Below are 14,029 nucleotides of genomic sequence, written 5' to 3'. Positions count from 1 at the left end.
AAAACTCTTCCTAAGGAGAGTCTGTCATTTCTGGCAGCACACTTCCTCTGCCATCTTGAACATTCTGAGCTCCTTGCACCTCTGTGTCTTTGTGTGCTATTTTCATAGAAGAACACGCTCCTCAAACTGGTCCTTGCAAGCAAACTTCTTGCCACCTGTCAACTACCCTCTCATTCTTTTTGTTTGTTTGTTTTCTTTTTTTAATGTATACTTTTTGGTGATGAAGATTGGCCCTAAGCTAATATCTGTTACCAGTCTTCCTCTTCTTTTTTTCCTCCCCAAAGCCCCACTGCATAATTGTATAACTTAGTTGTAAGTCATTCTAGTTCCTCTATGTGAGATGTCACCACAGCATGGCTTGATGAGCTGTGTGCAGGTGCACACCAGGATCTGAACCGGAGAACCCTGGGCTGCTGAAGCAGAGTGCACAAACTTAACCACTGGGCCACGGGGTGGCCCCATCATTCTTTATCTCTGAAATCTTCTGAGTGTTCAGGCCAATGGAGGACTCTTTCTTCTAAGGTCACAGTGCATTTTGTACATAACATCTGTAGAGCAATTTCCTTTTTCTATTATGGTTGTTTGAGTATATCCCTGAGGACTGTAAGCCTCCTGTGGGTTGGAATTAAACTTGATCATCTCTCTATTCCTAGTACCTTCTTTGCTGAAGCACAGTAAGCACTCAATCCCCAGTGCCACAGTAGGTACTCAATAAATAATCGTAGAATGAATGAACAAACAGCTTCACTTTAAGACCTACCTGGCACCATGTTGGACAGGCCCCACTTTGCCGGTCACAGCCAGCTTGGGGTTCTTGCACACACCCTCCCCCAAGCCGTTGCTGCTTCCCTGGGTCAATGGCTCTTCCCCTGGCAGCCCTGCTCCTCAGGGCCAGATTGTGGTCAGCCCTGGAAATCATATTTTTACAGCAAGTTTGGGCTAGGTTCTCCTGGATTCAGGGGCCGTCTTCTGGTCCTATCCCTTTCAATGAGTCAAATTTCTTCTCTCAGTTTCTAAAAACTTCAACTGTCAGTTGCCTTACGAGGAAACTGTGGGCAAAGAACAAAGCTCTTTGTGGGAAGTGTTAACTCTCACGTCACCAATGCAAATATTGGTATTGGCTTTGTCCTGGGAACTAGTTTTTGAGGCTCTACAGCCTGCAGGTCTGGCTACACTCCCACATTCTCAAGGAACTTGGGTCTCTGCATATAAACCCATTTTATGGATGTGAAACATGAGCCCTAGATGGGTTATGTAACCTTAAAAGATCATATAGCAAATCAAGGGAAAGAGTCTGGAGTCTTGACAATAAGCTCAGGACTCATCCCCCAACATCACAGCCCCTCTCCCATCCCACTGCATGGCCTCAAGCAAGTCCCCTAGAGTCCAGTCTGTTCTCCCCCAAACACTGCTAGGCAGCATCTCAGACAAGGGCTATTCAACATTGGCTTTAACATTCCCTCTACAGCCCACCTTGTAATGGAGAAATATCTTCCAGAGGAGGTCCATGCAACCTGTGGTCAAAACTTCTTCTTATATGGAATCAAAATCTAAGCAGCTCATCCCCTGGTCACCCACAGGATGGTGGAGAATAGTTCTCACATGCCACCACTGCCTCTCATGTTCCTATACCTCTCCTGAAAGGACTCCTTGTTTGGGAACTGTTTGATTAGGAAACCGATTTGTGTGAGGGAGAGTGGGGAGGAGGAGCCTAGAGAGGGGAGACAGTAATGTGGCTGGGGGCCAGGAGTACCGGGAGGGAGTCAGTCCATACACGCTCCCTGGTGGAAAAATGCCAAAGACTTTAAAAAAAGTCTAATCTCAATGTCCCATTCACCCTGTGTCAAGGCATAACACATGAACAAGCACACGCATACCAGCTATAGAAGAGTACAGGGAAGTGGGTACTACGTATGACAGTCTAGGACTGGCAATGTTTTAAAGAATTAAAAGAAGGCAGAGTTCAATCTCTAGTAACAGACAAAATAAACTTTAGGACAAAAATTATTGCTAGATACAAAGTATATTTTATAATGACAATACATCAAGAAGATATAACAATTATAAACCTATATGAACCTACAGACAGAGCCCCAACATACAAGAGGCAAAAAATGATGGAATAGAAGGAAGAAAGACACAATTTAACAATAATAGTTGGAGTCTTCAATAACCCAATTTTAGTAATGGATAGAAAATCTAGAGAGAAGATCATAAAGGAAAGAGAAGGGAATGGAGCACATAAAACAATTAGGGGGCAGCCTCATGCAAAGCATGAAATCAGACACTGTCGTACACCATACCAAAATGCTAAAAATGGATTGAAGACTTGAATGTTGGACCTGTGACCATAAAATCCCTAGAAGAAAACATAGGCAGTATGCTCTTTGACATTGATCTTAACAGTGTCTTTTTGAATATATCTCCTCAGGCAAGGTAAACAAAAGCAAAAATAAACAAATGGGACTACATCAAACTGAAAAGCTTCTGTACAGCAAAGGAAACCCCCACAAAGTGAAAAGACAACCCCCAATTGGGAGAGGATATTTGCAAATCATACATCCTATAAGGAGTTAATGTCCAAAATGCATAAAGAACTCATACAACTAAATATTAAAAAAACAAACCACTCAATTAGAAAATGGACAGAGGAGCTGTATAGACATTTTTCCGAAGAAGACATAGATGGCCAACAGGCACATAAAAGGATGTTCAACATCAGTAATTGTTAGGGAAATGCAAATAAAAACCACAATAAGAGATTACCTCATGCCCATCAGAATGACTGTTACTAAAAAGATGAGAAATAACAGGTGTTGGAGAGGATGTGGAGAAAAGGGAACCCTCGAAGCCCGTTGGTGGGAATGTAAGCTGGTGCAGCCACTGTGGAAAACAGTATGGTGATTCCTCCAGAAAGTAAGAATAGAACTACCATATGATCCAGCTATGCCACTTCTGGGTATTTATCCAAAGCATATGAAAACAGGAATTTGAAAAGATATATGCACCCCTATTTTCATTGCAACATTATTTACAATCACCAAGACATGGAAACTACCTAAGCGCCCACTGATAGATGAATGGATAAAGAAGATGTGGTGTACACACACACACACACACACACACACACACACACACTGGAATACTACTCAGCCATAAAAAAGAATGAAATCTTGCCACTTGGGACTACAAGTATGGACCTTGAGGGTTTTATGCTAAGCGAAAGAAGTTAAATGGAGAAAGACAGATAATGTATGATTTCGCTCACATGAGGATTTGTTGTTAGTGCTGTTGGTTGGATTCTGACTCCTAGAGACACTGCATACAGCAGAGTGGAACCCTGCCTGGTCTTTTTGTGCCAGCCTCTCATCTTCCAGCAGTATATCAGACAATGCTTCACTGCTATTCACAGGGTTTTCATGGCCAATAGTTTTGGAAGTGGGTGGCCAGGTCCTTCTTCCTAGTCTATCTTGGTCTGGAAGTTTGGCTGAAACCTACCCACCACAGGTGACCCTGTTGGTATTTGAAGTACCAGTGGCGTAGCTTTCAGTACCATAGCAACATGTAACCACCAAGAAAGACAATCAACAGAAGGTTGTTGTGGTTCCCTGACCAGGAAACAGATCTGGGCCAAAACAGTGAAAGTGCTGAATATTCATCATTAGACCACCAGGGTGGCTATGTATTCTGGACACTAGACCCTTAGTAGACATATAACTTGCAAATATTTGTCCCATTTGGAAGATTGTATTTCACTTTTTTGATAGGCTCCCTTGAAGCGCAGATTTTTTAATTTTTATTGAAGTGCAATTTATCTATTCTAAATCTGGTTGCTTGAACTTTAGCTGTCATATCTAAGAAACTATTGCCTAATCCAATGTCATGAATATTTTCATCTAGGTTTCTTTAAAGAGTTTGATGCTTTTAGCTCCTATACTAAAGTCTTCGATTAACTTGAAGATAATTTTTGTATACAGTCTGAGGTAAGGGTGAAACTTCATTCTTTTGCATGTGGATATCCAGCTTTCCCAGCACCATTTGTTGGAAACACTGTTCTTTCTCCCACTGAGTTTTCAGGGCACCCTTGCTGAAAATCAATTGACCGTTGCTGTGTGGGTTTACCTCTGTTCTTCTAATTTTATTCCAGTGATTTATTCTCATGTCAATACTACATTGTCTTGATTACTTTAGCTTTGTAGCAAATCTTGAAACCATGAAGTGTGAGTCTTCTAAATTTATTCCTCTTTTCCAAGATTGTTTTGGTTATTCTGAGTCTTCTTTATTTCCACATAAATTTTAGCATTGGCTTTCGATTTCTGCCCAAAAAATCCAGAAGAAATTTTGAAGGGGATTCCATTGAATATGCAGTTCAGTTTGGGGAGTATTGCCAATTTAAAATATTAAATCTCTAATCCATGAACATGGCATATTGTTACATTTATTTAGGAGCTCTTTAATTTCTTTCAACAATGTTTTGCATTTTCAGGACACTAGTCTTACATTTCTTTTGTTAAACTTATTGCTAAGCGCTTTTTTTTCTTTTTGATTCTATTTTAATGGAGTTGCTTTCTTAATTCATTTTTAGAGTGTTTGTTCCTAGTATATACAAATATAACTAATTTTTGCATATTTACCTTGTCTTCTAAAACATTACAGAACTAGCTTATTAGATCTGATATTTTCTTGTGTATTCCCTTGGATGTGGATGTTCTTTATATAAAATCATGCCATTTTCAAATAGAGATGGTTTTAAATCTTCCTTTCTACTATGTGTATAATTTTTTCTTTTTCTTACTTAATTGTTATGGCTAGTAACTGTGGTATAACATTAAATACAAGTGATGAGACCAGATACTCTTGTGTTGTTGTTGTTTAACCTTAGGGAGAAAGATTTTAGTTTTTCACCATAAAATAAGATGTTAGCTGCCATTTTTTCATAAATACCTTCAATGAGGTGGAAGAAGGTCTTCTCAATCACTACTTGTTGAGTGGTTTCTTCATGCAAAAGTGGTGGATTTTGTCGAATATTTTTTTCTCTACCTTGGTGATCATGTGGGTTTTTTTCCTTTAATTGACTAACATCTCATATTACCTTGCTTAATTTTTCTTATGTTGAACCAACCCTGCATGTCTGAGAAGAGTCCCACTTGGTCGTGTTGTATAATCCTTTTTTATATGCTGGTGGTTTCAGTTTGCTAATAATTTGTGGAGGATTTTTGCGTGTATAATCATGAGGATATTGGTCTGTAGTTTGCTTGTGATGTCATTGTCTTGTTTTGATATCAGGGTGATTCTGGCTTCATAGAATGAGTTGGTCACTCCCTACGTGCCATTTCCTATTACATTTTTTGGAAGCATTTGTGAAGGATTCACGTTAGTTCTCCTTTAAATGTCTGGTACAATTCAAGGTGAAGCCATTCTGGCTTTACTTTGAGGGAGTGTTTTGATTACTGATTCATCCTCTTTATTTGTCATAGGTTTACCTAGATTTTCAATTTATTCTTGTTACTTTTGATAGTTGTGTCTTCCTTGAAATTTGTCTATAATCTAATTTACGTAATTTTTTCCTTACAGTTGTTCACAGTTTTCCTCATAATATTTATTTACTTGTGTGGATTAAGTTAATTTCCTAATTTCTACGATCCCGACAAGATTAATAGCAATGTAAATAGTAAACAAAATTTTGATCCTATAGAGCTATGTTCTATCCTGCTTTGTGCTGTTATTCTTATACAAATTCCATATTTTACTTTGTGTGCTCATTAATGCAGATCTATAATTTTTGCATGATGCAAGTTTCTTCTAAGCCAGTTAGGAGAAAAAAACTATATCAAAGAACAAGAACAACAAAAAACACTCATTCATATTTTCTTTTTTATTTATCTATCTGTTGACCTTTACTGGTGCAATTTATTTGTTCATATGCATTCTATTTACTGACTAGCGTCCCTTCATTTCAGGCTGAGTGATTCCCTTTAGTATTTGTTATAGGCCAGGTCTGCTAGTGACAAAATCTCATTTTTGTTTATTTGAGTATGTCTCAATTTCTCCTTCATTTTTGATGGATAGTTTTGCTGGGTAGAAAATTTAAATTGACAGGTTGTTTTTCTCTCAAAATTTCAAATATGTCATCCCAGTGTATTCTGGCCTCCATGATTTCTGAAATCAGCTGTTAATCTCAGTGGGGATCCCTAGTATGTGATGAGTAACTTCTCTATCTCTGCTTTCAAGAATCTCTGTTTGTCTTTGTCTTTTTTATTGAGATATAACTGACATATAAAATTATTTTAGTTTTGAGTGTACACCATAATGACACAATATTTGTATATATTGTGCAATGATCACCACAATAAATCTATTTAACGTGTGTCATCACACATAGCTACAAATATTTTTGTGATAAGAAAAGATCTACTCTCTTAGCAACTTTCTAATATAATACAGTATTATTAACTATATTCACCACGCTGTACATTACATTCCCAGACATACTTATTTTATACCTAGTTTGTACCTTTTGACCACCTTCACCCATTTCACTCACCCCAAGCCTCACCTCTGGCAACCTGTTCTTTGTAACAGATTTGGCAATCTGTTCTTTGTATCAATGAGTTCATTTTTTTATTTACATTCCACATATAAGTGAGATCATACAGTATTTGTCTTTCTTGGTCTGACTTATTTCACTTAGCACACTGCCCTGAAGGTCCATCTATGTTGTGGCCTATGGCAAGACTTCCTTCTTTTTTATAGCTGAATAATATTCCATTGTGTACATCTATCCATCTATCTATAGATAGATATACACCACATCATCTTTATCCATTCACCATTGATGGACCTTAAATGGCTTCCACGTCTTGGCTATAATAAAAAATGCTGCAATGAACGTGGAGATGCATATATCTTTTGAGTTAGTGTCTTATTTTCCTTTAGATAAATACCCAAAAGCGGAATTTCTGGATCATATGGTAGTTTGTTCTAAATTTTTTGAGGGACATCCATACCTTTTTCCATTGTGGCTCTACTGATTTACATTCCCACCAACAGTACACAACTGTTCCCTTTTTTCCACTGCCTCATCAACACTAGTTAATTCTTGTCTTTTTGTTAACAGCCATGTGCTCTAATCCTATGTTGAGTAAAAGTGGCAAATGTAAGCATCTTTGTCTTAGATGTCCTCATCTTAGAGGAAAAGTTTTCAGCTCTTTACTAGTCAGTATGATGTTAGCTGTGGGCTTTTTATACATGGCCTTTATTATATTGAAATATGTTCCCTCTACATGCACATTGTTGAGAGTTTTAATGATAAAGTGATGCTTTAGTTTGTTAAATGCTTTTTATATATCTATTGAGATGATCATATGACTTTTAGCCTTCATTTTGTTAGTGTGGTATATCACATTGTTTGATTTATGGACGTTGAACCATTCTTGCATCCACGTAAATCCCACTTCATCAAGGGGTATGATCTATTTAACGTATTGTTAAATTTGATTTGCTAATATTTTACTAAAGTTTTTGCATCTATATTAATCAGCTATATTAGCCTGTAGTTTTCTTCTTGTAGTTGCTTACCTGGTTTTGGTATCAGGGCCTTGTGAAATGGATTTGGAAGCATTCTCTCATTTTCTGTTTTTTGGAAGTGTTTCAGAAGGATTAGTATTAATTCTTCTCTAAGTGTTTCATAGAATTCACTGGTGAAGGGTGAATCTGGTCCTGGGCTTTTGTTTGTTGGGAGGTTATTGACTACTCATTCAATCAACTTACTAGTAATCAATCTATTCAGATTTTCTCTTTCAGCCTGATTCAGTCTTGGTAGGTTTTATGTTTCTAGGAATTTATCCATTTCTTCTAGGCTGTCCAATTTTTTGGTGTATAATTATTCATAGTGGTCTTTTATGATCCTTTGTATTTCTGCAGTATCAATAGTGTCATCTCCTATTTCATTTCTGATTTTATTTATTTGAGTCCTCATGTTTTGTTTTTTTCTGAGTGAGTCTAACACCTTATTTTGTTTATCTTTTCAAAAATCTTGCTTTTAGCTTCATTTATATTTTTTGTTGTCTTTTAGTCTGTATTTCATTTATTTCCACTCTGATCTTTGTCATTTCCTTCCCTCTATCAACTTTGGACTTCATTTGTTCTTCTTTTTACTAGTTCCTTTAGGTGTAAAGTTAGGTTGTTTATTTGAGATTTTTTCATGTTTATTCATGTAAATAAGTTTCTTATTTATCACCATGAACTTCCCTCTTAGATGCCTTTGCTGCATCATATAAGTTTTGGTATTTTTTATTTCTATTTTCATTTATGTCAAGGTATTTTTTATTTCTTTTCATTTGTTCTTTGGCCCATTGGTTGTTTAGTAGCATGATATTTAGTTTCCACATATTTGTGAATTTTCCAGTTTTCTTCTTGTAGTTGATTTCTAGTTCCCTGCAATTGTTGTGAGCAAAGATGCTTGATATGATTTCAACCCTCTTAAATTTATTTAGACGTTTTGTAGCCTAACATATGATCTATTCTGGAGATTGTTGCATGTGCCCTTGAAAAGAATGTTTATTTTGTTGCTGCTGGCTGGAATGTTTTGCATTCGTCTGTTAAGTCTGTCTAGTCTAACATGTCCTTTAAGACCAATATTTCCTTATTTAATTTCTGTGTGGATGACTTATCCATCTGTGAAAGTGCAGTATTACAGTTCCCTACTATTATTGTATTGCTGTCTATTTCTTCCTTTAGGTCTGTTAAGATTTCCTTTGTATATTTAGGTGTTCCTATGTTGGGAGCATAAATAATTACAAATGTTCTATCCTCTCATTGAATTGACCTCTTTATCATTATATAATGACCTTCTTAATCTCTTATTACATTCTTTCTCTGAAGGTCTATTTTGCCTGATATAAGTATAGGTAACCCAGCTTTCCTTTAGTTTCCATTTGCGTGGACTATATTTCTATATCCTTTCACTTCAGTCTGTGTGTGTCCTTACCTCTAAAGTGAGTCTTTCTATGCAGCATATAGATGAGTCTAGTTTTATTTTTTTTCCATTCAGCCACTCTGTGTCATTCGATTGGAGAATTTAGTCCAGTTACTTTTAAAGTAATTATTGATAGGTATATACTTATTGCCATTTTGTTCATTGTTTTCTGGCTGTTTTGTTCCTTTATTCTCTTGCCCTCTCCTCTGGTGATTTCCTGATTTACTGTAGTGGTGTGCTAGACTCCTTTATCTTTTGTGTATCTACAATAGGTTTTTGCTTTGTGGTTACCATGAGGCTTACATAAAACAACTTGTATTCATAACAGTCAATTTTAAGATAATAACAACTTAAGCTTGAATGTTTTAAAGCTCTATATTTTACTTCCCCCCACACATTTTGTTTTTGATATGACAATTTCCTGCTTGTGTCTTGTGTCTCCATTAAAAAATTATTGATATTACCGTTATTTTTACTACTTTTTAATTTTACCCTTTATATTAGCTTTCTAAGTGATTAAACCACCACTTTTACAACAGTTGATTATTCTGAATTTTACTATATATTTATCTTTACCAGTGAGATTTATACTTTCATATGTTTTCCTGTTACTAAAGAATGCCCTTTAATTTCAGCTTAAAGAAGTTCCTTTAACATTTCTCCAGTGTCAGTCTAGTGGTGATGAACTCCTTTAGTTTTTGCTTCTCTAGAAATCTTCATACCTTAAGATTGCTCCTGGCCATGAAGTGCCATGGCGAAAATGTGGCTTTATCCTCTCCAGAAAGGAATTTCTTCCCCTTCTACCTCAGTCAGCACTGTCCCTTGTTGGGGGTTCTTTTCATCCAGTTTTCAGTTTCCAGTTTTCTCTGAGGGGTAATTGTTCCAAGAGTAGTTGTAAATTTGTTGAGTCCATGGAAGGAGGTGAGCTTACAATCCTCATGTGCTGCCATCTTCCCATCTTGATATTTGATACTTTCTTATATTTTCTATCTCTTTGTTGAAATTCTCCCTTTCTTCATCTATTCTTCCCTGAGCTCAGTGAGCATCTTTATGACCATTATTTTGAAATTTTTGTCAGGTAAATCACTCTTCTCTATTTCATTAAGATCTTTTTTTGAAGTTTTATCTTATTCTTCCATTTGGAACATGTTCCTTTGTTTCTTCTTTTTCCTTAACTCTCTGTGTTGGTTTCTCTGCATTAGACGAAAAAGCCACCTCTCCCAGTCGTGAAGGAGTGGCCTCAAGTAAGAAATGAACTGTATCATTCAACCCTGCCCTAGCTCTTGGTTGTCTCTCAAACCTTTGAAACCATTTAGGCAAGATACTGCATTTTTAGTGGCTCACAGTAGTTGCCTGTGTGCCAAGTCCTGTTAGTGTCCCAAACGGGAGAATTTCAGTCAGCACCTAGGTTCAGGCTGATTGGAACCCCAACTCTGGGGGTTGTGAGTCCTCATGCATAAGCTCTTTAATGACTCTTTCTCAATTCACTAAAACCTTGAGCATCTCATGGACACAAGCCCTGTTGGCTTTCAAAGTTAGATATTTTGTGGCTTGTTTGTCAGGTGCATGTCTTAAAAGTTGGGGTGCCAGAGGTGGGATTCAAACCCTTTGCTCCTCAGGGAGTACCTTGGGTTTGAGTTCTCTCTTGATTGTGAGTTGCCATGCCAGGGTTGGAGTTTATGGTGAGACTGTGACTTAGCCTTTCCCAGTGACTTCTATGTGAGTTTTTTCTCCTTCCCCTGCGTGCAGGAGCCACTTGGCTAGTTTTGGGGTTTTTTTTCAGAGGAAATTGTTTCATACATAGGTGTAGATTTGGTATGTCCATGGGAGGATATGACATCAGGATTCTCTTACATTGCAGTCTTGAACCAGACTCTCTGTATCTTTTAATAATCTGATTCTGATTTCTAGATGTGGATCTCTTTGAGTTTAACCTACTCAGAGCTCATTGAGCTTCTTGAGCGTAGTTTAGAGGGTTTTGGAAAAAAAAAATCTGGGAAATTTACTGCCAATATTTCTTCACATAATTTTCCTACGCCTTTCTTTGTTTCTAGAATTCCATTAGGTATTTGATGTTATGCTTGAAGATATCCTATAAGTCTCTAAATGTCTTTTTATTTTTCTTCCTTATTTTCTCCTAGTATTCCTCAGACTGGATAATTTAATTTACATATCTTCAAGTTCCTTGATTATGTTTGTGTCTGCTCATTTCTGCTGTTGAGCTCTTCCAGTGAATTTTTCACTCCAGTTATTGTATTCTTCAACTCCAGAATTTCTACTTGCTTCTTTCTTACAATTTCTCTTTTTATCAATCTTTTCTATTTGATACATTGATGTTGTGCTTTCTTTTGTTTTTCCTATATGATTTCCTTTAGTTATTTGAACATATCTAAAGGAGCAGATTTAAAGTCTTGGTCCATTGATTGTGCTTTTCCAGGGATGTTGTCTTTTTCCCCTTGTGAATGTATCGTATATTCTTGTTTGTTTGCATGTCTCATAATTTTTTGTTGAAAACCAGTCATTTAAAGTAGTATAACTTTTAAATTACTTTTAAAAAGTAAATAACATTTAAAGTAGTATAACATGGCAACTCTAAAAATCAGATTCTTTCCCTTTCCGGGGCTTGTTGTTGTTGCTGTATGTTGTAGTTTTTCCTGTTTCCTGTTTCTTTAGGTCCATTTCTGAACTCATTCTTCTTATTTGCATTCTTTGTTGTGTGTGGCTACTAAGGTTTCTGCTCATTTAGCCTGGTAATCAGCTAATGTTTTGCAAATTTTCTTAAACACCTGTGCCCAATAAGCCTCCCAGTGTTTGCTGAGGGAAGGTCTCTGTGTGCATGTTGGTCTTGTCGTCCACACTCATCCAGGCATTTGACAACTGTGCCTTTAGATTCAAGCTTTAATTCAAGCTTGCAGAGAGCCTGAGTGTTAGCCATGGCTTAGGATGAAGATATTTTAGGCCTTTTTTGAGCATGCACATAGCCATATGCATGTGCTTAGATTTCTAAATTCCAGGAATATGTCAGAGCTTTTCAAAGCCTCCACACATATCTCACTTTCCAGCTTTCCCTTATAAGGTTTGTTTGTTTTTCTTTTTGTTTTGAGGAAGATTAGCCCTGAGCTAACATCTGCTGCCAATTCTCCTCTTTTTGCTGAGGAAGACTGGCCCTGAGCTAACATCTGTGCCCATCTTCCTCTACTTTATATCTGGGACTCTTGCCACAGCATGGTTTGCTAAGCAGTGCCATGTCTGTACCCGGGATCCAAACCAGTGAACCCTGGGCCTCCGAAGTGGAATGTGTGCATTTACCTGCTGTGCCACGGGGTTGACCCCATCCCTTATAAAGTTTTAATTAGTCTCTATGCATCCACTGTTATCCACTACCTCAGGCAGCCCTGAAGTTAAACAATTGCCTGCTGGGTAAAGGGCAGCTCACAGTAGGAAAGCTCAAAGTTAAGGAAAATGCAGACTCTGTTGCAAGTGGGGTCTTCAGGGTATGACCAGACAAGACAGATCATAATTATTTACTGGGAATGAAGCTTTGAAAGTGCTCCCTCTAGTGGCTGAAAGGCTCCTGGTGTTCACTAAGAATGCTGGCATTTATTTTCCCAGCATAGAGTGCTGCTAGAGAGCAGAGAAGCGACTAGGGAAAGAGAAAAAAAAACAAAGCTCCCTGTTCTTATTGAGATGAAGCCATTTTTCTGGAATAAATGCTCCTTAGGTTATAATATGCAATTAGTTAATTTCCAGTATTCTGACAAAGTTCTTTAAGCAGGGCAGTTTTCTCATTGTTTTCATGAAGGAGAGCATTTTTGAAGGTCTTTACTCTTACATTTCTACCCTTCACATTTTAACATACCTTGTAAATTATTAATTTTATTCCAATTATGACTAAAGTTGTTCAGCATTTACATACTTCTCACTAAATCACCCATTGGAACCAAACATTATCCTGTTATTACTTTCAAAAGTTTTAGTTCTATTTACTTTTAATAAAAATATTAATTATAATTTTTTTTTTACCAGCAAATAGTTAGTTGGATTATAGAGGAAGAGGGAAGGATGAAAAATGATAGTGATTATCAGTCTGCACCTACTGCTGTCTCCTCTTCTCTCCACTTCAGCTCTGGGGCTGCTTGGCTGCTCTGTTACAAACCATTCATGGCTGGGCAGGTGGCTCTTCTCTTTCACCCAGGAGGAGTGGTCAGGGAAAAGGCCATAATTAAATTTTTTCATCCAAACTCTCCTTTACCCAAACGCCTACCCCTCCTCCTGGGGATACATGCTCCCCTCACATGATAAAGCAACCAATCTCTTTCTGCCCAGGGTCTTTCACAGTCATGACTTGGATTTCTCAGAATCTACACCCTCTTTTTCCTCTGAGGCATATCCATGGCTGAAATGATGATGTCAGCTTGTGAGCACTTTGCCATTTATGTAAAATACGACCTTAGACAAGTTACTTAACCTCTTTGGACTTTCAGGACGCTCCTTCATTAGTGAATGAATGCTTAGGTAATATGGTGTCATGAGGATTTAATTAAACATATATTGTGGATTAGTGGAAAGAACACATGGAAAGCCTCTGGCATGTAGAGATTCAATAAATGTATTCTTCACATGACCCTCTCTCAACTAGGGTGTCCTGCCCTGTAGAATTCCAGTAAAATAGACATTACCACCCACCAACTCCCTTGGAGGTCCAAAGAATTCCCTACAATTTCTGTGACTTCCTAGGAATTTATTCTCCTGGTCACCTCTCAGATCTCTTGTTCTTCCTGTGTGCTCAGCTCACTGAACTCTACATTTTTCTCCTACCTGGCCCTTCCTGACACACACATTATGCTGCTGTAGATCCAGGTGTACCTTTCTTTAATGCCCATAATGTTCCTGGCATCAGGTAGTTGTGTGTATCACATTTTTACCAAAGGTTCTGCAGCTGGCATGTGTGCTTGTTTGTGTGTTATGCCTTGGCACAGGATGGCTGGGATGTAGAAATGAGGTTAGATATCTGGATTTTTAAAAAATGTCTGGCATTTTTCCAGCATGAAA

This window comes from Equus caballus, chromosome 5, assembly GCF_041296265.1.
Source record: "Equus caballus isolate H_3958 breed thoroughbred chromosome 5, TB-T2T, whole genome shotgun sequence".
Lineage (NCBI taxonomy): Eukaryota > Metazoa > Chordata > Mammalia > Perissodactyla > Equidae > Equus > Equus caballus.
The sequence above is the reverse complement of the archived record's forward strand: the minus strand, read 5'-3'. Positions refer to the sequence as shown.